We start from the raw sequence: 21,783 nt of genomic DNA, 5'->3' as shown, positions 1-21,783 counted from the left end.
CCCAGCTTTGATGCACCTGTGCTGACGTCACCTTCTGGATGATAGCAGGGTGAACAGGCAGTGGCTTGGGTCGTTGTTGTCCTTGATGATCTTTTTGGCCTTCCTGTGACATTGTGTGCTGTAGGTGTCCTGGAGGGCAGGTAGTTTGCCCCCGGTGTGTTGTGCAAACCGTACCACCCTCTGGACAGCCCTGTGGGTGGTGCAGTTGTCTTACCAGGCGGTGATAAAGGTTTGTGAGGGTTTTTGGTCCCAAAACAAATTTCTTCAGCCTCCTGTGTGGGTGGACCATTTCAGATCGTCGGTGTTGTGTATGCCGAGGAACTTGAAGCTTTCCACCTGCTCCACTGCTGTCTCATCGATGTGAATAGGGGCGTATTCCCTCTGCTGTTTCCTGAAGTCCACGATCAGCGCCTTTGTTTTGTCGACATTGAGTGAGAGGTTATTTTCCTGGCACCACACTCCCAGGGCCTTCACCTCCTCCCTGTAGGCTGTCATCATGGTTGGTAATCTGGCCTACTACTGTTGTGTCGTCTGCAAACTTGATGATTGAGTTGGTGTGTTTGGCCACGCAGTCATAGGTGAACAGGGAGTACAGGAGGGGACTGAGCACGCACCCTTGTGGGGCTCCTGTGTTGAGGATCAGTGAAGTGGTGTTGTTTCCTACCTTCACCACCTGGGGGTGACCCATCAGGAAGTCCAATGGCACACTGGGGAACAGTTACTATGCTCAAGAATTGTGGTCTCTAATACTAATAGTCTACGATCCCCATACTGAACTGGTGGACCGCGGTCTGGATCCGGCACCAGAATGGAGTCAATATGGGTCCCGACTAGAAAAAAAACTATCTATCATATGAACACACAGAAGACATGGATAAATGTGTAGAGTTGAAGGAAATTAGCTTTGGCTTGTTGTTGGAGCTATTTATTTATACAGTTTGGCCTGTTGGTGGAGCTGTCTTTTCATTCTACAGTTTGGACTGTTGGTGGAGCTGTTTTATTTGTACAGTTTGGCCTATTGGTGGAGCTGTTTTTTCATTCTACAGTTTGGCCTGTTGGTGGAGCTGTCTTTTCATTCTACAGTTTGGCTTGTTGGTGGAGCTGTCTTTTCATTATGCAGTTTGGCCTGTTGGTGGAGCTGTCTTTTCATTATGCAGTTTGGCCTGTTGGTGGAGCTGTCTTTTCATTCTACAGTTTGGCCTGTTGGTGGAGCTGTCTTTTCATTCTACAGTTTGGCCTGTTGGTGGAGCTGTCTTTTCATTATGCAGTTTGGCCTGTTGGTGGAGCTGTCTTTTCATTATGCAGTTTGGTCTGTTGGTGGAGCTGTCTTTTCATTATGCAGTTTGGCCTGTTGGTGGAGCTGTCTTTTCATTCTACAATTTGGCCTGTTGGTGGAGCTGTCTTTTCATTATGCAGTTTGGCCTGTTGGTGGAGCTGTCTTTTCATTATGCAGTTTGGTCTGTTGGTGGAGCTGTCTTTTCATTATGCAGTTTGGTCTGTTGGTGGAGCTGTCTTTTCATTCTACAGTTTGGCCTGTTGGTGGAGCTGTCTTTTCATTATGCAGTTTGGCCTGTTGGTGGAGCTGTCTTTTCATTCTACAGTTTGGCCTGTTGGTGGAGCTGTCTTTTCATTCTACAGTTTGGCTTGTTGGTGGAGCTGTCTTTTTATTATGCAGTTTGGCCTGTTGGTGGAGCTGTCTTTTCATTATGCAGTTTGGCCTGTTGGTGGAGCTGTCTTTTCATTCTACAGTTTGGCCTGTTGGTGGAGCTGTCTTTTCATTATGCAGTTTGGCCTGTTGGTGGAGCTGTCTTTTCATTCTACAGTTTGGCCTGTTGGTGGAGCTGTCTTTTCATTATGCAGTCCATTTTCTTTCCAGTGAAACATGTTCAGTTGTGAAAGGCATTTTTTTCACATGTTCTCTCTCAAGTACTTATAAACTTCCGAAAGCAACCTATTTACCCCAATTAAAGTGAGTGATTATAGATGATGAAATGTATAAACAAGATGTTCCATGTGTTTTTCTTCATTTTGCTGAGGTTATTATGACCTGACCTTTTTACAAAGACTGAAATGTTTTCCATGAAACAGTCAATACAATTACAATTCAGTTACTAACAGTCTAGGCAGCAGGAAGAAAGACTGATAATAGTTTTTATTTTCCACGTTTTGTACATTGGATGCACTGAAAGGACATGGTCATTTAATAGTCTCTGAGTCATTTAATAACTATTGTGAGCCACAGGAAGGGGGCCGCCAGGGATTTTGGGCCCCATGAAAGATATCACTTTGGGCACCACCACCACAGGCCACACCAACCCTGCGCAATTGCTGTAACCACACACCTCCAGAACCCAATCGACCCATTCAAAGCTTTAAATAACTCTACGTTTGCAGGCTTGCAACTCTCTTATAGTCCAATATTTACTGTACGAGATTTACTGACAGTGAGCTGTGAAAATATAACTCTGTGCAACATTCTGCATACAGTGGAATTCACTATAAAATGGCAAAATTATTGAATGGAAAATCTCTTAACATTAATGAATAACTTAAAATAAATATACCTTAAATATACATTAACCTCTTTGATTAAAATAAATGAACATTATCATCTTTAGAATGATATAACAAACAGAATAATAAAATCAGCAGCAGATTGTTGAACTAAGTATACATACCAACTAGAAAATAAGCAGCTGTAAAAGTGGAAATGGGAATGAAAAGGCCTGATGGTGGTGCTAGAGGAAAGGTCAAGAGGTCACCAAATCAATAGGTTTCTTCCACTTGGGGTCTTGATTGTGCACAACCAATTTTATGGCAATCCAGCCATTACTTTGAGAGATGTCTTGTTCTCAGCCTGTGGGCATCATGTGCGTAGTGATCCAATATCCATAGCCATGCCATTTAACAGATATCACTGGCCCTTGCTCAGCCTTACTCACCAAGAGCCCAGCGCCAAGCCTTCTTGCTAGCAAAGTCACTGATCAAGTCTTTGAAGTCCAGCTTTCTAGCTAACTGACTTTCAATGGACAGCATGGCAAGAATGCAAAGCCTGTCCTGGGATATAGTGGACCTCAAACTGTTTTTTTTAATCAGTTTTAGCTTTCTGAAAGCTCTCTCGCCACAAGCAACAGTCACAGGCATTGTGCAAAAATATACGTAAAGCAATGCACACTTCTACAAAAATACTTTGCAGCTTCGTCTTACAAATTGCATTCAGGAGACCAAGGGGACCCAGGGGACAAGTTAGGGGGGAAAGTAGCAGCATATACAGTGTTCAGGAGACCAAGAGAAGACAAGTTAGGAGGGAAAGTGGCAGCATATACAGTGTTCAGGTGTCTTACTTCATGGTGAAACTCAGGTGTAAGATCTCTGGAATACTTCATGATCAGTGGTTGGCACACAGAAGGGACTTTATCCTCACTAATCTGCCCAACTTTCAGAACAGCAGAAAATTCTTCATTTTTTTTGCAGTGTTGAGGAACCTAGTGTCCAAGTCACTTATGATGTCGTCCATAGCAGTAAAACACACTGTGTTCTGAAACACCGTTGCTGCGCTGTCCTGAGCTGTCTCCTCTACAGATGCTCTCTGGATGTTTACTTTTTACCAAAAACAATAATACAAAAATAAACCGTTAGTTTTATTAGTACATTATAAATAAAATATTATATTAGTGATGATAGGTATATTTTTTTCATTATTAAATTATCATCCTAACGTTTTAATAGTTGTTTAGGGTTCGTCAGTCACAGGCCCTTGGAATCACCCTAACCCTATTTGCCAGTAATATGTAAACATGCACCATAAAGTGCTCTTGTGATGTGCAAACCAAATGTATGTTTATTTTATTTTATTATTATTAATGCGATTTCCTTCCCCCCCATCATTTTCTGCCAATAGGACGCAGGAACCTTTCATATTGGTATGAAACTTCAATGTTAAGATTCTCTTCCATTTTAAGACTACGTTAAACAGATAGAATACTGAAAGACTCTGGTTGTCCTCATTTCTTTATGCAAATTGCTCACCTAGTGTTGTTGTTCTCCACTTGTAGATTTGGGATATTCACACTTTACAGAAATTGTCATTGTTACACAGCCAAGTCCTCTTCCACTTTGGCTTCATGAAGATGTCTGTTTTGTAAATATGAAGTGTCAGGGAGGCTTTGCAAAAAAGAGATCAGAATCCAATCCAGTATCCAATCAGGATCAAATAGCCATATGAAGCCAGTACAGCAGAAAGTGATTGCCATGGTAATGAAGTTGGGGAGGGAGGACACTCACTGGCCTCAGGTCAGCCTATGAGATTTCTCAATATGTCTGGCTCCTCCACAACGGGACAGGCTGACCCCACTCTGCTAGACTTCCAAAAGCGTTCGTCGTCCACCTATTTCATGGCAATTATCCGGATCACCAACCACTGGAATGGAGAATTGGCCCTTTTCATTCTACCCCTATAAGTGCGCCATTGTGGCTGTTGTGTGCTATTATAATGGCGATTCTCTTCCGTGGAGGTCAGTGAGGAAACATCACAGGAAGTGTAATTTAAAGAGCGTGAAATTCAAAGCTGCTTCCCCATCGGACTAGATTTCCCCACTCTGGAATTTTGATGTCTAGAGACAAATATTTACCTTCCTGTTATCAGTTTGTCTTTTTCCACTCTTGCATCTGCAGTTGTTAGGATGAAGTAACAATGTCTGGCATCAACGCATGGCTGAGGTTTCAAACAGGTCCAATTGTTATGTTCTGATAAGCCTTTTGGGATCGAGAAAATAATGAGATGAAAAAAATAATCAGATACAAAAAAAAACAGGCTAACTAAACTTTACCCCTTTTTTTACTATAGTCTTTGTTGATTGCAGAAACCCCATATGATGGTTGAATTAGTAATATATGCTTAAACTGTACCTGCACAACAAGGCCTAAGTTTAAATGCTTATAATTAATGCCAGGATGCAAGTGATCAATAAACATGAAAAATTAGGCAATCAATGGGTCGAGCAGCTGTTGTAGCTAGATGTACAGAACAGAGGGAGGGGAACATCGACTCAGAACAGAGGGAGGGGACACCGATCCAGAACAGAGGGGAACACCGACCCAGAACAGAGGGAGGGGAACACCGACCCAGAACAGAGGGAGGGGAACACCGACCCAGAACAGAGGGAGGGGAACACCGACTCAGAACAGAGGGAGGGGAACACCGACTCAGAACAGAGGGAGGGGAACACCGACTCAGAACAGAGGGAGGGGAACACCGACTCAGAACAGAGGGAGGGGAACACCGACTCAGAACAGAGGGAGGGGAACACCGACTCTTGTGTCAGTAAATCTGGCTCTAGCTCCATGAGACAAGACATCCTTTACAGTTTTTCAGCATCAGGATTTTTTGGACGTCTGGCTTAATTTCTGAAAGGTGTTCTGATCTGGTGGCGATGAAAAGTGCACAGTGGTCTGGCCACGGTATCCAATTTGTCATCGCTTCAAAAGCTCCCAAAGCCACATCTCTTTAAAAGATATGGGTCTTTCTATAAATAATGGAGCCAATGTGTGACATTGGGATCAACATTTCAAATGGTTTTAAATAAAAAGGATATTCATGCAGTTCCACATGTGTACTTAGAGGAATTAAAGTGAATACATTCAAACTGGCCCATAATTCCACCTACACAACAACATCCTTTACGCAGGGTTCATACAGACATTGGCTAGTCACATTCAAGCACTTAATTGTAATTGTCAAGGACCTCAGTGTTATACAATAGTATAATTTATATAATTGTGTATATGTAGGGCCTAATATAGAGCCCCCCCCCCGAAAAAAAGCATGCAACAACTGTCCAAAAAAAGTAGCCCATTACCACTTCAAGAATAATACATTTTGTAGGCCTTGCCAATGCATTGCTATATAATGAAATATGTAACAATAATGTGGACATGGTGACTAAGTAGATTGGGTGCATGGAGATTTTTCTGTAGCCTATGTGGCTGATGCAGGCACACATGATAAAGCCAGGAATCTCACCATCACTGTTTTTATAATGAGAAAGTGACCAAACACCATGTTCCTTTTTTAATGGAAGGATTTGTATGGAAAGCCAAGTTGAAGCCAGCATTAGATGTTGTCATCTTCATAATAACCGCACATGGTTTTACTGCAACAGAGTAGCACAACACCCTTCAATTGAAGCTGCAGAAAACAAACGAAAGTGGCCACATCTGTCACAAAAACAGATAAAAAATGAAATCACAGATAATTATAAGGGAGCAGGAGAACTTGTAATTTTTGGAGCCAATTTATAATAACTTTTCAAGCACCAAATTGAGGAAATGTCAGATTTTCAAGGTAGGCCTATTCCAGTACTTGAATTTCTGGGCTCCAAATTCAAGTAATCTATTTCAAGCCCCTTGTAGTATTGTTTAAAATTGCATGTGTGACATGGAAAACAAAAGGTATTTGTCATGTTATATCATTACCAGATCATGTTGTGAATAAGACCACTAGGCTATGTAATGTGTTGTCATTATATCCAGAATAATCAATAGGAATTGGGTTGGGTGTTGTTGTCACGTTCTGACCTTAGTTCCTTTGTTTTGTCTTTGTTTTAGTATGGTCAGGGCGTGAGTTGGGGTGGGCAGTCTGTTTGTTTTTCTATGTTGGTTTTTGTGTTCGGCCTAGTATGATTCTCAATCAGAGGCAGGTGTCGTTAGTTGTCTCTGATTGAGAATCATACTTAGGTAGCCTTTTTCCACCTGGGTTTCGTGGGTGTTTATTTTCTGTTCAGTGTTTTTCAGGCAACATTCAGGACTGTTCGTTTGTCGTTTTATTTATTGTTTCAGTGTTCAATTACTTTATTAAAGAATATGGACACTTACCACGCTGCACCTTGGTCCTCACCTCCTTCCACCTACGATGACGCTCGTTACAGTTGTGCAATAGTCTATTTTACACAATTGTGCTCAATAGGACAGAGTCTGAGGAACAAAAACATATGAAAACATGAACTCATTACCTTGATGCTTTCTCTGTTTCTCTGTTAAATCTAATGAGACCCTGCTGTAAATCAAGCAGAAAACAACAGATCAGCGTCAATTCGCTATGGATATTAGATCCAACATGGATCCAGGTACAACTGTCTTCACCAGAGTAACGCATTAGACACCAACATATTCTGGACATTCCTCGCAAACACCTTTTTTCCAGCATTTGTTGCATCCGATGTGCTATCACAACAACTATTTGTCACTTGACTGTCACTCGGGTGAAATTCCTTCCTGGATCAGATGAGGATGATGTGAAAATATCAGGGCATAACTAATCAGCTGAACACCAAATGCACATCAACAAGTATTATGCATAATTATTGAAGCACCACATTTAATGACAGTATACATTTAGGTTTTAAGTGTCAAGGTGAGGTGACTCTTCTGGTTCAAGCATTTTATTTTGCAATGCATACCTTATTTTGGATTTGTGTGTCCATAAACTGTTTTCACCCTGTAACATAAGGAGACATGATGTTGCACTGCATTTCTGAGACCTCTATACAAACAACGGTCTGATAGATCCAGGATTCTTACAAGGTTCCAGTTCAGTATCTAGTTTAACTGATTAATGCTTAATAAATGATATAGTAACTTACACTACCATATAACAACGTACATGGTTTAATTTCACACACTTTTGTTAATGCAGATCTGTCAAGACATTAACCAGGATAAAAGGTTAAAAGGGTTTTAAATCAACCTGTGAATTAGATTGAATATAGCTATGATCCCTTATATCTTAATGTAATGACATGACCATTTTTGGCTGATTTATTATCAATGACTTATCAACAGCTGTAACAAGTTGTCAAGTGTAGGAAATCCTCACTGGTGCCCTAGTTTATAGAATGACCCATATCCTGTCATGCTGACTTTAGCATTGATTGATGTCCCGTGAAAGATCCTCATCAAATCAAGCTTTTATTTATACATCACATTTCAGACATGGATTGCAACACAATGTGCTTAACAGGAAAAAAACAAATACAAGTAAATGGAAATAATATTTACTACACAACAAACATAAGAGGATAAAAACAAAAGAATAACAATAAAAACTAAACTTCTAAAAATCACCCTAAGGAAAAGCAAAGCTAAAAAGGTGTGTTTTAAGAGCTCTTTTAAATATGTCCACAGTTTCAGCCCTCCTCAGGTTCTCTGGCAGGCTATTCCAAAGGCTGGGGGCATAATAACTAAAGGCTGCCTCTCCATGCCTCTTGGTCTTAAGCTTTGGGATAGTTAAAAGGCCAGTGCCAGAGGTCCTGAGGGACCTACTGGGTACATAAATTACCTTTTAAAAGCATGTTTGACCATGTATTGGAGTGCACAATCATGGATTGATTTAAAAACCAATAGAAGAATCTGAAAATGAATTCTAAACTCACAGGCAGCCAGTGCAGAGACTTTAAAACCGGTGTAATGTGTGCTGTCTGTCTGGTTTTGGTCAGTACCCGTGCTGCAGTATTCTATATGTTTTGCAGTTGACCAATGGCTTTCTTGGGTAGACCAGGCAGGAGAGTGTTACAGTAGTCAAGCCTGCTTGTAGTAAAAGCATGGATGAGTCTCTCTGTATTAGCCTGCGAGAGAAATGGCTGTACCTTGGCAATGCTCCTCGGGTGGTTAAAAAGCTTCTCATGTGCTTTAATCGCTTCAGTGGCCATTTTGGACCTCAAGTCAGATCCATATATATCTCAAAAAGTTTAGAATCTCTGCATCTTTTCTGACGGCCTTAGGAATTTTCAGACTATCTTGGGATTTCTTTCATGTTAAATTTTACAAACACAATTTAACAATGACTGAATCGTGTTAGAGCTTGGGGGCGGAAACGTCCAAGTGGAAGCTTTCCCAAGTCAGATGCTTATTGGATATTCGTAAAAGAAATTAGAGGCTGTGAATTGTGGAATTTGTGCAGACAGGAATAAAAGTCTCTTCACGGTTGAGTTTAATAACATCTCTTGTGTAAAACATTAATCACATCGCTGGGTTGGCGTACCATTTCTTCCAACTGGCAAAGATAAGAAAAACACTAACTCTCCATAAGCCACCAAGTGACATCATTTCAATGAGGATGTTCAACTTTGTAAGACCTTAGCCAGCCTGTGTCCTATGCTTTTAGGTTGCAGTATTGTTACAGTAACATTGAATTATTTCTGAAACTTTCAGCAAAGTTCACTGATTCTTTCTAAACCAGTTGATGTGCTACTGTAGCTTGTACCTCTTTACCGCTTTTGTCACACCCTGATCTGTTCACATGTCTTTGTGGCTGTCTCCACCCCCCCTCCAGGTCTCGTCCAATTTCCCCATTATCCCCTGTGTATTTATACCTGTGTTCTCTGTCTGTTGCCAGTTCGTTTTGTTTGAAACCTACCAGCGCTTGTTCCCCTGCTCCTGCCTGTTTCTTGCTCCTGTTTTTTTAGTCCTTCCCAGTTTTGACCGTTCTGCCTGCCCTGACCCCGAGCCTGCCATTCTATACCTTGCCCCACCTCACAGGATTATTGACCCCTGCCTGCCCTGACCCTGAGACTGCCTGCCGTTCTGGACCCTTTGCATCCTCTCTGTATTATTGACCCCCTTTGACCTGTCCTTTGCCCGCCCCTGTATTAGAAATAAACTTTTGTTTATTCGACACTGTTTGCATCTTTGTCATACCTGAAACCTGATAGTCTGACCGGGCCATGACTGACCCAGCAGACTCGGACTAGCTCCGCAACGCCCTCTCCTCCCAAGGAGCCACCATTGTCTCATAGAAGGGTTCCAGACCTTAGCCAAACGCCATAACCGAGCGTTTAACACATTTCTGGAGCAATTCCGTGGGTCGTCTGTTAGGCAGTCTACCACAATGGTGATCTCCTAGCGTACCACAGTGTCCCGAGAACCCCGCTTACCTCCTCCGGAGCGCTATGCTGGAGATTTCGGAACCTGCCGGGCTTTTCTCTCCCAGTGCTCCCTCATTTTCAAGCTGCAGCCTACTTCGTTCCCCTCGGGCCGCTCGAGGATAATGTACATCATAACATTGATGTCCAGGAGGGCACTCGCCTGGGTCACGGTGGTGTGGGAGCAACAATCCGCCGTCTGCCTCAGTCTGGAGGAGATCGTGGAGGAGGTTCAGAAGGTGTTTGACTCTGTTGTTCGCAAGCTGCTCCAGCTACGTCAAAACTCCCGTAGTGTGGCAGGCTATGCAGTGGATTTCCACACGTTGGCAGCGGAGAGTGCTTGGAACCCGGAAGGGCTGTTCGACATGTTACTACACAGAGTATCAGAGGAAGTAAAGGACGAGTTTGTAGCCCGGAACTACCGACGGATCTTGACTCATTCATCTCCTTGACCATTCGGATCGATGGGCGACTATGGGAACGAAGGAAGGAGAGGAGATTCGATTCCACCTCACCTCCGAGGTATCCCGGAAGTCCCCAACGGCTCCATTGCCGAGAGAACCCGAGGCTACCAGAGTTCCCCGAGAGCCTCCAAAGACTGCCGATTTACCTCTTCCCGAGCCCCTATAACTAGGCAGAGCTTGGCTGTCTCCAGCTGAATGGCTATACATGCTTCACACTAAGAGCATCCTGTATTGCGGGACTGCTGGTCATTTCATCTCCACCTGTCCACTAAAAGACCAGGCTCACCGTTAGGAGCTAGTACTCTGGTGGGCCATACGGAGAACCTTTCCTCTCCCCTTACTCACATCCCTTTTCATGCCATGTTGCTGTGGGAGAACCAGTAAAAATCTCTCTGGGTACTCATTGACTCTGGGACAGATGAGAGCTTTATGGACGCTACCCTGGCTACCGAGCTGGATATCCTCACTCAGCCCCTTTCCATTCCCATGGACGTTAGAGCACTGGACGAGCACTCTATAGGCCGGGTCATCCACAATACCACCCCCATCAACCTACGTGTCAGGGAACCACAGCGATACGATCTAGGTCCTGCTCATTAAGTCACCTCAGGTTCCCGTGGTATTGGGATTCTCCTGGCTCCAGCGACACAATCCCCTGACCGCTCTGCCACACCCATTGCCTGAAGTCAGCGCAGCCTGCCCCGAGACGTCTTCCTGTGGGCCCGGAAGTTGCCCTGTACCTCTCCGCCATTCCAGCAGAGTACCAGGACGGTGTTCAGTAAGGCTCCGTCCACTTGGCTGCTGCCGTACCGACCTCATGACTATGGGATTGACCTTCTCCCAGGCACCATTCCGCTCCGGGGATGACTGTACTCTCTGTCGGGTCCGGAGACCAAGGCTATGGAGACCTACATTGAGGACTTCATCCATCCTTCTACCTCCCCCGCCCGGTGCAGGGTTCTTCTTTGTGGAGAAGGCCAAAACCCTGCGCCCGTGCATCAACTACCGGGGTCTCAACAACATAACAATGAAGAACTGCTACCCGCTACCTCTCATCTCCTCTGCCTTCGAGCCACTCCAGGGAGCCACCGTGTTCTCCAAGCTGGGTATACGGAATGCCTACCACCTGGTGTGGATACTGGAAGGGGACATGTGGAAGAGTGCCTTCAACACTGCCAGCAGGCACTATGAGTACCTGGTCATGCCCTTCAGCCTTACCAACACCCCTGCTGTGTTCCAGGCTCTGGTTAATGATGTTCTCCGCGACATGTTGAACCAGTTCGTCTTCATCTACCTCGATGACATCCTCGTCTTCTCCCGCTCCACCTAAGAACACATGCTCCACTTCCGACAGGTTCTCCAACACCTCCTGGAGAACCAGATTTTTGTAAAGCAGAGAAGTGCAAATTCCACCGCTCCACCTTCCCCTTTCTGGATTACATCATTGTTGCAGACCCCATACAGATGGATCCCGGGAAGGTGAGAGCGGTGGTGGACTGGCCCCAGCCTACGTCCAGAGTACAACTGCAGCGTTTCCTGGGATTCACCAACTTTTATCACCTCTTTATCCGGGGCTACAGCACCCTGGCTTCCCCCTTGTCTGCACTCTCTCCCAAGGTTCCGTTCACGTGGTCCCCAGCTGCGTTCCGGGATCTCAAACACCGCTTCACCACAGCTCCCATGTTGGTTCATCCGTCCCGTCAGTTCGTGGTGGAGGCCGATAGCTTTTGCATTTCCCATGTGCTGTCCTTTTTTTTTCAGCTGACAGCCCGCTCAGTACCGGCAGTGCAGTCTGATGAATGACTCCAACTTTTGCTTAACCACCTCAGGTAATTGGCATATTGATTCCTCTGCTGATGCTTTAGGCCATTCATTATGACAATATAGTCATTATGCACTCCCAAAAAATAATGCTTGTCAAAACCAACGGGGCATGTAGGAACCCAAGTGTAAGGGTACTGAAAGAACTGTGGTCTACATTCTGGGGTTTGATTCCAGGCTGTGACTAGGAGCCCCGCTTGGTGGTGCACAATTGGCCCAGCAACATCCGTGTTCGGAGAGGGTCTGGCCAATGGGGCTTTCCTTTGCTTATCACGCTCTGGGGACTCCTTGTGGTGGGCTAGGTAACTGCAAGCTGACCCCGGTCAGCAGTCGTACAATGTTTCCTCAGACACATTGGTACAGCTGACTTCTGGGTTAAGTGAGCAGTGTGTTAAGGAACATCGCAGCTTGGCGGGTCATGTTTTGGAGGATCCTTCTCCCGAGCCCGTTGGGAAGTTAAAGAGATGAGACAAGGTCGTAACTACCAATTTGATATCACGAGAATGGGATAAAAAATAGCTTGTGAATTCACACCTTGATTAGAGGTTCAAACAAATAACAGTGAGAAACGCTCCTCAAACCCTCAATGCAGATGTTTTTATATGAAATCATTTCTGCGTAACAATGAAGTACCTTTATGTAATTGATTTCCATGACAATTGGCAAAAATACATTTTTAGCAAAAAACTATTTCTCAAGCAAGAATTTTGCTCGGACTGTCCGGGAGTGATTGTCCTGTGTTTTTATATACGCTTCCACACTGAGGTTGAAATAATACTTTGAAAATTATGATAAATACCCTTTTAGAGTAAAAGCTGTTTAATAAAACAATTTGCCTGAAATTTCAGCCTGTTTTGGTGGGATGGAGTTGTGGCCTGCCTGGTGACATTTACCAGGCTGTAAAATGGTTAATAGACCATAATAAAGAGCTCCAAACCTCTCTGCCAATAACAGCTAGTTTTATTTTTTCCCTTCCCCACTCAGACTACTGCCAGACAGTCCTAGCAAGGTTCTTGCTTGAGAAAATACTCTTTGCTAAGCGCTATTTTTGTTACTTTGTTTTAAATTATAGTAGAAATGTTACCCAGGAATGATTTGATATTGAGATAAAAACAGCTCCATTGGAGTACATTTCTAGGGCACATTTCACAAATGCTCCCAAATCCTCTTTGTGCCACTTTTCCCAGAAATGGCCTAACGTTCCAAACACCAGATTCCCTTTGAGAAAGTGTCTCCTCTGCCTCCAAACACTGTGATAATGGAACACAAACTCCAAACCTAATGTGTCAACTGGAAGCCAGAGCATTTATTTTTATAGCCAGGCCCCGAGAGCGCCCACCCACCCATGACCCACAGACTGCCTGAGCAAAATAAAGCCAAGGAAAGCCCTTCGTACCGCCACGACCTCTCTGAAGATTACTTGACTCTACTCCTGGGGTAGGCAACTAGGTTCAGCCGCAGGCCGAATTTTGATGGAACAAATGGTAGTGGGGACGGAAAATAATAATAATAATTAGTACACTGCAAATTGACTACAACCTAAGCCTAAAAAGGGATTATATTTTAAAATAAAAACTATTTAGTGGGATTGCTTGAACAGATTTCCTAAATGAAAGCCATTGTTAGCTGAATTCCTGGTGACTTTTGTATTTTGACACAAAACTAAAATCCTTAAAATCCCCCTCACTGTCTTACTCTTTACGCTTTACTCTCCCCCCACCACAGTCTTACTCTTTAAACCCCCCCCCCCCCCCCGCCACGGTCTTACTCTTTAACCCCCCCGACACGGTCTTACTCTTTAACCCCCCCCCGCCACGGTCTTACTCTTTAACCCCCCCCGCCACAGTCTTACTCTTTGATCCCCCCGCCACAGTCTTACTCTTTAACCCCCCCGCCACGGTCTTACTCTTTAACCCCCCCCGCCACAGTCTTACTCTTTAACCCCCCCCGCCACAGTCTTACTCTTTGATCCCCCCGCCACAGTCTTACTCTTTAACCCCCCCGCCACGGTCTTACTCTTTAACCCCCCCGCCACGGTCTTACTCTTTAACCCCCCCCGCCACGGTCTTACTCTTTAACCCCCCCCGCCACAGTCTTACTCTTTGATCACCCCGCCACAGTCTTACTCTTTAACCCCCCCGCCACGGTCTTACTCTTTAACCCCCCCCCGCCACGGTCTTACTCTTTAACCCCCCCCGCCACAGTCTTACTCTTTGATCCCCCCGCCACGGTCTTACTCTTTAACCCCCCCGCCACGGTCTTACTCTTTAACCCCCCCCCCCTGCAACGGTCTTACTCTTTAAACCCCCCGCCACTGTCTTACTCTTTAACCCCCTCACTGTCTTACACTTTAACCCCCCGCCACGGTCTTGCTCTTTAACTCCTCCCCACTGTCTTACTCCACTCTCTTTCATCCTCCCTCTCTCTACATTCTGCATTCTCTTTCTTCCTCTTTCTTCCTCTTCTACACATGCTATCTTTCAATGGCTTTCTGAAATCGCCTCTGGCGTAGTCCCCTGCTCTGTGTTGGAATGATCCAACCTGGGCTCTACAAGTGTAAGCCTGTCCTGGCTTTCAGGAAAGGACCCACCAGGGAGTCCTGGTTTAGATTAAAGCCCCTCCACCTGCCTCTCACTGGCCATCTAGCCCTCCTGTTGCCTTCCTGCACCTGCCAATGATTGTAAAGGAGAGCTGAACAACGGAGGCTTTCCCCAAAGGCAACTCTACCAACCAGCTGTGTCTATTGGTTTTTAATGGAGCCCGATTGAGGCCTCTTTTAATTGGATGCGTCATTGCCGACATAGAGGTTGTTTGACTGCAGAAAGGTTCCCACTGTGTTCCAATGAAAAGCTATGCATGCTGGGGCAGTCAGATAAGGTAGTGTCATGGGGCCAGCTTGTGCACTAGAAACAAACCTGTGTCCTCAAGCAAACCAGCTGTTGAATCAAAACGAATAAACAAGGGAACTTGGACGCAGAAGCGATAGCTGGCAGGGAAACACTCCATCAGAATTGAGCAGGCAGCATAAGCCCAAAGCCCGTGCTTCAGTATTCAGTGGACCGTCAGTCGCTAGGTCCCACAGCTGATTCCCTTTCACTTTGAGACTTTCTGTGGTAAACGCTAGATTACCAGTGAAGGGTCCGGTTTCATCCGCGGCCAAGGCTTAACAGATTTCAAAGGCAGCTTCTATAGTGTATCATTGATCCCCCTTTACAATATTTTGATCGTAATGTGCACCACCTCTCCTTTTGAATTGTAAGGCACACTAGGAAAACTCAATACATGAATAGAGCATATATATATATATATATATATATATATATATATATATATATATATATATATATATATATATATATATATATACACACACACACACAGTGGGGCAAAAAAGTATTTAGTCAGCCATCAATTGTGCAAGTTCTCCCACTTAAAAAGATGAGAGAGGCCTGTAATTTTCATCATAGGTACACTTCAACTATGACAGACAAAATGAGAAAAAAATCCAGAAAATCACATTGTAGGATTTTTAATTTTTAATTAATTTTTTTAATTTTTAAAAAAATTTTTAATTAAAAAAAAAAATTGTATTTGCAAATTATGGTGCAAAATAAGTATTTGGTCAATAACAAAAGTTTATCTCAATACTTTGTTATATACCCTTTGTTGGCAATGACAGAGGTCAAACATTTTCTGTAAGTCTTCACAAGGTTTTCACACACTGTTGCTGGTATTTTGGCCCATTCCTCCATGCAGATCTCCTCTAGAGCAGTGATGTTTTGGAGCTGTTGCTGGGCAACACGGACTTTCAACTCCCTCCAAAGATTTTCTATGGGGTTGAGATCTGGAGACTGGCTAGGCCACTCCAGGACCTTGAAATGGTTCTTACGAAGCCACTCCTTCGTTGCCCGGGCGGTGTATTTGGGATCATTGTCATGCTGAAAGACCCAGCCACGTTTCATCTTCAATGCCCTTGCTGATGGAAGGAGGTTTTCACTCAAAATCTCACGATACATGGCCCCATTTATTCTTTCCTTTACACGGATCAGTCGTCCTGGTCCCTTTGCATAAAAACAGCCCCAAAGCATGATGTTTCCACCCCCATGCTTCACAGTAGGTATGGCATTCTTTGTCCTCCAAACACGACGAGTTGAGTTTTTACCAAAAAGTTATATTTTGGTTTCATCTGACCATATGACATTCTCCCAATCTTCTTCTGGATCATACAAATGTTCTCTAGCAAACTTCAGATGGGCCTGGACATGTACTGGCTTAAGCAGGGGTACACGTCTGGCACTGCAGGATTTGAGTCCCTGGCGGCGTAGTGTGTTACTGATGGTAGGCTTTGTTACTTTGGTCCCAGCTCTCTGCAGGTCATTCACTAGGTCCCCCCGTGTGGTTCTGGGATTTTTGCTCACCGTTCTTGTGATCATTTTGACCCCACGGGGTGAGATCTTGCGTGGAGCCCCAGACCGAGGGAGATTATCAGTGGTCTTGTATGTCTTCCATTTCCTAATAATTTCTCCCACAGTTGATTTCTTCAAACCAAGCTGCTTACCTATTGCAGATTCAGTCTTCCCAGCCTGGTGCAGGTCTACAATTTTGTTTCTGGTGTCCTTTGACAGCTCTTTGGTCTTGGCCATAGTGGAGTTTGGAGTGTGACTGTTTGAGGTTGTGGACAGGTGTCTTTTATACTGATAACAAGTTCAAACAGGTGCCATTAATACAGGTAACGAGTGGAGGACAGAGGAGCCTCTTAAAGAAGAAGTTACAGGTATGTGAGAGCCAGAAATCTTGTTTGTTTGTAGGTGACCAAATACTTATTTTCCACCATAATTTGCAAATAAATTCATAAAAAGTCCTACAATGTGATTGTCTGGATTTTTTTTTCTCATTTTGTCTGTCATAGTTGAAGTGTACCTATGATGAAAATTACAGGCCTCTCTCATCTTTTTAAGTGGGAGAACTTGCACAATTGGTGGCTGACTAAATACTTTTTTGCCCCACTGTATATGTTCTGAAAGATTTCTGTATCATATTTTATTAAATATACAGTATTATAATTCACTATAATTTTCCATGAAGTGACAAAGCTATATAGATATTGGCCTAAGTCAACATGATAAATCATTGAGATTAAATGTCCTCATCTAAGTAGTGTGGCAATATGATTTGGAAGCTTGTGTTTGAGAGGCAATGGCACTGAGCTTTTAGCCCTACTCAGCTTTGCACTGTTTTAGTGATGCTTAAATGACCTTGTTTAATCACACTTTATTTAACTAGGCAAGTCATTTAAGAACAAATTCTTATTTACAATGACGGCCTATACCGGCCAAACCAGTACGACGCTGGACCAATGGTGCGCCACCCTATGGGACTTCCAATCACAGCCAGTTGTGATACAGCCTGGATTCAAACCACTGAGATGTAATGCCTTAGACCGCTGTGCCACTTGGGAGCCACTATGACCCAATATATTTTGCAATTGTTGCCTCATGAGCAATTAGGTGGTCAAGGCCTCTAATCAAAGTCACACAGGCTATGGTTTTAGAAACCTGATTAGCCTGTAACCTGGCTGTTTTTGCTCCATTACTCGAATGGCCTTTCAAATGGCATTTAGTCTAAATTTCTGGGTCACCTGGATTACCTCAGTGCCATAAGGTAAGGGCTGTGTGATCAAAGGGTGAGAAAATGCACCTGACATGTATAAAGCTTTGGGAGGATAAATATGATGTTGACCTTTACCCATGGCATCAAACCAAGAGGCCCAAATTAGGCCACGAGACATTGCAGTAAAAGCATTTTGCAGCAATATTTTGTGTGTAAATTTGAATATCTTCCAGCAGTTTTTAGCCAGTTAGGTAACCCCATTTGTTTTGTTAACAGAGTCAGATTTGAGGCTGTATACTGTTAGGGGACTGTCGGAGCATCTTCATTGATCAGCTTATTCTTCGGCAAGGCACACTAACGTTGCACAAAGACAAGTCAGTTAATTTATGGAGGGCTCCTGCTCAAATGCTAGGCACTGAAAAAATCAATCACACAGACATCGATCAGTGGGATTGATCTTGACCAATGTAACATTTTGCTGGGAGGGACAATAAAAATGGATACAACTGGAAAACGTGCAGGATCAATGTTACATTTTATTTATTCCAGAAACGTGGTCACTGTTTTTTTATTCAGTGGCACTTTAGCCACTTAAAACACATTAAAACATATTTGTCTTGCTCCCCGGTATGCACCAAATCTCCTTCTCTATAGAATATGTACAAAAAGCTACCATTCAATGAATACGTCAGACTGTATTTCTGTATAGTGCAACAATAGCTTTCTATGAGGCACAATTACCTTTCTGTATAGTACAATTACATGTTTTATACAAAGATTGTTGAGAGTAAGCTGTTATTATCATAGCCCCAGGTAATGGAGCCAGTGGACCCAAAATCCTAAATGGACCCTGAGACCGAACCATGTCCTGCTGTAGCACTTTGTAGACTAATGATGACAATGTGTTCTTTCTCTGGAACTGTTGTGATAGACTGCTGTAATTTATTTTCTCTTTCTCTGCCTCTCTCTTGTTGGTCCATTGCTGTCCTTGTAGCCATGGCTACGTGGATCAGGACTACAGCATACAGAGAGTATTGGGAACATGTCTTTGGAGCAGATCGATCCGGTGAGTATGCATTGAAACACAAAGGACACATTTATACTAGGGAGGACAAGGAAGATGTAGAGGACACTGGTTATATCAGAACAGAAATGTACAGTCATTGCAGCAGTTTTCTGTCCACCTATCTCAGTATTGGTTCATACTGTATGTTTACATCAGTGGTGAAGTGGTACATGTCTTCAGTGTCTTCAGTGTCTTCAGTGTTCACAAGAATTACTGCTTGAAACTTAACTTTTGAGGCAATAGTCCTCGCATTTCATGCCCAATGTCACGCCCAATGTCATGCCCAATGTCATGCCCAATGTCATGCCCAATGCGTTAGCGAGACAGAGTTCTCTACATTGACATTCAGAAGGGATTCCGAAGGGGTTTTAATGAACCATTGTGGTCTCTGTGAGGGGAATTAAACTGATCGAGGCCACAGCTCAGCTCAGACTCGCTGTGCATTCTTCACTTTCTCCATTTCAGAGACCACTGCTGTTCCAATTAAGTGGCCCGTCAGCAAATGCTAATTTCGTCCTTCAGATTTACCCACTCTCAAACAGAAGTCATGTATCCACTTGTAAATACTAGCCCCTTTGAAGCAAGATCTGGCACATAAACAAGAACATTTCCATTCAATCAAATGACTCTATCTCCAACCGGAAATGTCACCCACAATGCTTTAAATGTTCACTTTTAGTATTTAGTACTCAATTTCTCAATATCACACAGCATTCTTTCTAAGTGTGTTGACGCAAGCAAGCCATGTATGTGAACCAGAAATGGATACTATACCACAGCTAGGAGTCGATCAGGGAGGCAGCTTTGTCGTCTCTACTGGCGAGACATTCCTCTACTACTTGGTCATGGGAGAACGAATGAGACCGAGAGGGCTTTAATTTTAGCTGTTTGTGATGTGGTGCTCAACAGATGGAAAAGGCTGGCTGTGAGTCTAGTTTTTTTTCTCTCTCTCTATTCGGCACCTGTAGAGTTGGCTTTGGGCTCCGAGTGGCTAAACCAGAACCTTGTGATCACCAGACGACTGGGCTAGACGATCACCGCCACTCTCCTGCAGCTCTACTAAATAAGCTTTACTCTTATGAGCCATTTAATAATGAGGTGTGTGTGTGTGTGTGTGTGCTTTACATGAAATGGAGCTGTATTAACAGTACCACCACACCTTTAAATGATAAGGATGCCTGGCCTAGATAAAATCAGGAGGACATTTTAGCGTAGTCTGGATTGTGATATTGCGGGCCATGTAACAAACTGACTGCATATCGGTGCGTTCGGAGAGAAAATATGGAAATATGGAGTCATTGGTGGATGAAACGGATCATTCCATGCAGCTTTTTGATTGAATTGCTGCCATGGTAAAGTTAGGCAGTTGACTTTTGCCTGCATATCTAAATGTGTCCTCTCTTCCTTCAGCTATCGGTGAAGTCCTACCCCCTGTCTGTGAGGCAGCTCCACCGGTTGCTGGGGGAAAGCCACCACCTCCGCCACGGTGGGAGCATGCAGTACAAACTGTTCCTCAAGGGCATAGGCCTCACTCTGGACCAGGCCCTGCAGTTCTGGAGGTCCGAGTTCGTCAAGGGCATAGGCCTCACTCTGGACCAGGCCCTGCAGTTCTGCAGGTCCGAGTTCCTCAAGGGCATAGGCCTCACTCTGGACCAGGCCCTGCAGTTCTGGAGGTCCGAGTTCGTCAAGGGCATAGGCCTCACTCTGGACCAGGCCCTGCAGTTCTGGAGGTCCGAGTTCGTCAAGGGCATAGGCCTCATTCTGGACCAGGCCCTGCAGTTCTGGAGGTCCGAGTTCGTCAAGGGCATAGGCCTCACTCTGGACCAGGCCCTGCAGTATCTGGAGGTCCGAGTTCGTCAAGGGCATAGGCCTCACTCTGGACCAGGCCCTGCAGTTCCGGAGGTCCGAGTTCGTCAAGGGCATAGGCCTCACTCTGGACCAGGCCCTGCAGTTCTGGAGGTTTGAGTTCGTCAAGGGCATAGGCCTCACTCTGGACCAGGCCCTGCAGTTCTGGGGGTCCGAGTTCCTCAAGGGCATAGGCCTCACTCTGGACCAGGCCCTGCAGTTCTGCAGGTCCGAGTTCCTCAAGGGCATAGGCCTCACTCTGGACCAGGCCCTGCAGTTCTGGAGGTCCGAGTTCGTCAAGGGCAAAGTGGACGCAGACAAGGTAAACTTCTTGGACGTGAATAATTGAAAGACATAGAAAGCAGCTCGAGGGAGAGACAACAGTATAGTACATACAAGGACATTATTGAGGTGGTCCTCTCGGCTGGGTAACAATATTGCTTTTTCAATTTCTACACTAGCTATATTTTGAAGTAGGAAGGCAATGACTCCTGACCTACATGACACAAGGTATTCATAAAGAAAGGCTCAGTTCCTCAGCGGTTGATTGTATGGCCTAGAGGTCTCCAGATATTTGTATTGATGGTGGAGTTGACCTTTCATTCCTCCAGGATCTTAATGATATAGTTGTGAGCGAATGCACCTCGGTTATGACTCCATCTTATTTTCATGTCTACGGTACGTTCAACAAGAAAATGACTGTCCTCAGCGGGACTAGTCTCTCCATGTCTCCACTTCTCATTCTGCATCTGAACGGTTCTTTCCAATTGATCCTCAATCACCAGAACCCTGATGAGGTTCCCATCTCTACCGGAGGGGAGGTGTCTGAAGGCTGAGACATTTGAATATAATCGCCTCTGTCAACAGATTCAAGTGCTCATTCACGCTGTTCAGTTGTAAATTCCTTTATCGTTCAAGTGGAATTTCACCTCGGTTAGGCTCAGCTGGAGAATGACACTACCCACTCCCCCCCACACACACACTCTCGTCTTGGCCACTCACCCTGATAGTGTTTCCCTTTGCTAGGACAAGTGTAGTGGTTTCTATTTTCTAGTTGCGT

At 44.3% G+C, this 21,783-nt stretch overlaps 1 pseudogene; it reads left to right on the top strand.

Moving 5' to 3' along the window:
* The window catches only part of LOC139377163 (DNA primase large subunit-like), an 84,538-nt pseudogene that overhangs the window by 38,053 nt on the left and 24,702 nt on the right, over positions 1-21,783 (top strand).

The sequence above is a fragment of the Oncorhynchus clarkii genome, chromosome 20 (assembly GCF_045791955.1).
Source record: "Oncorhynchus clarkii lewisi isolate Uvic-CL-2024 chromosome 20, UVic_Ocla_1.0, whole genome shotgun sequence".
Classification (NCBI taxonomy): Eukaryota; Metazoa; Chordata; class Actinopteri; order Salmoniformes; family Salmonidae; genus Oncorhynchus; species Oncorhynchus clarkii.
This window is presented reverse-complemented; position numbering and strand designations above follow the sequence as displayed.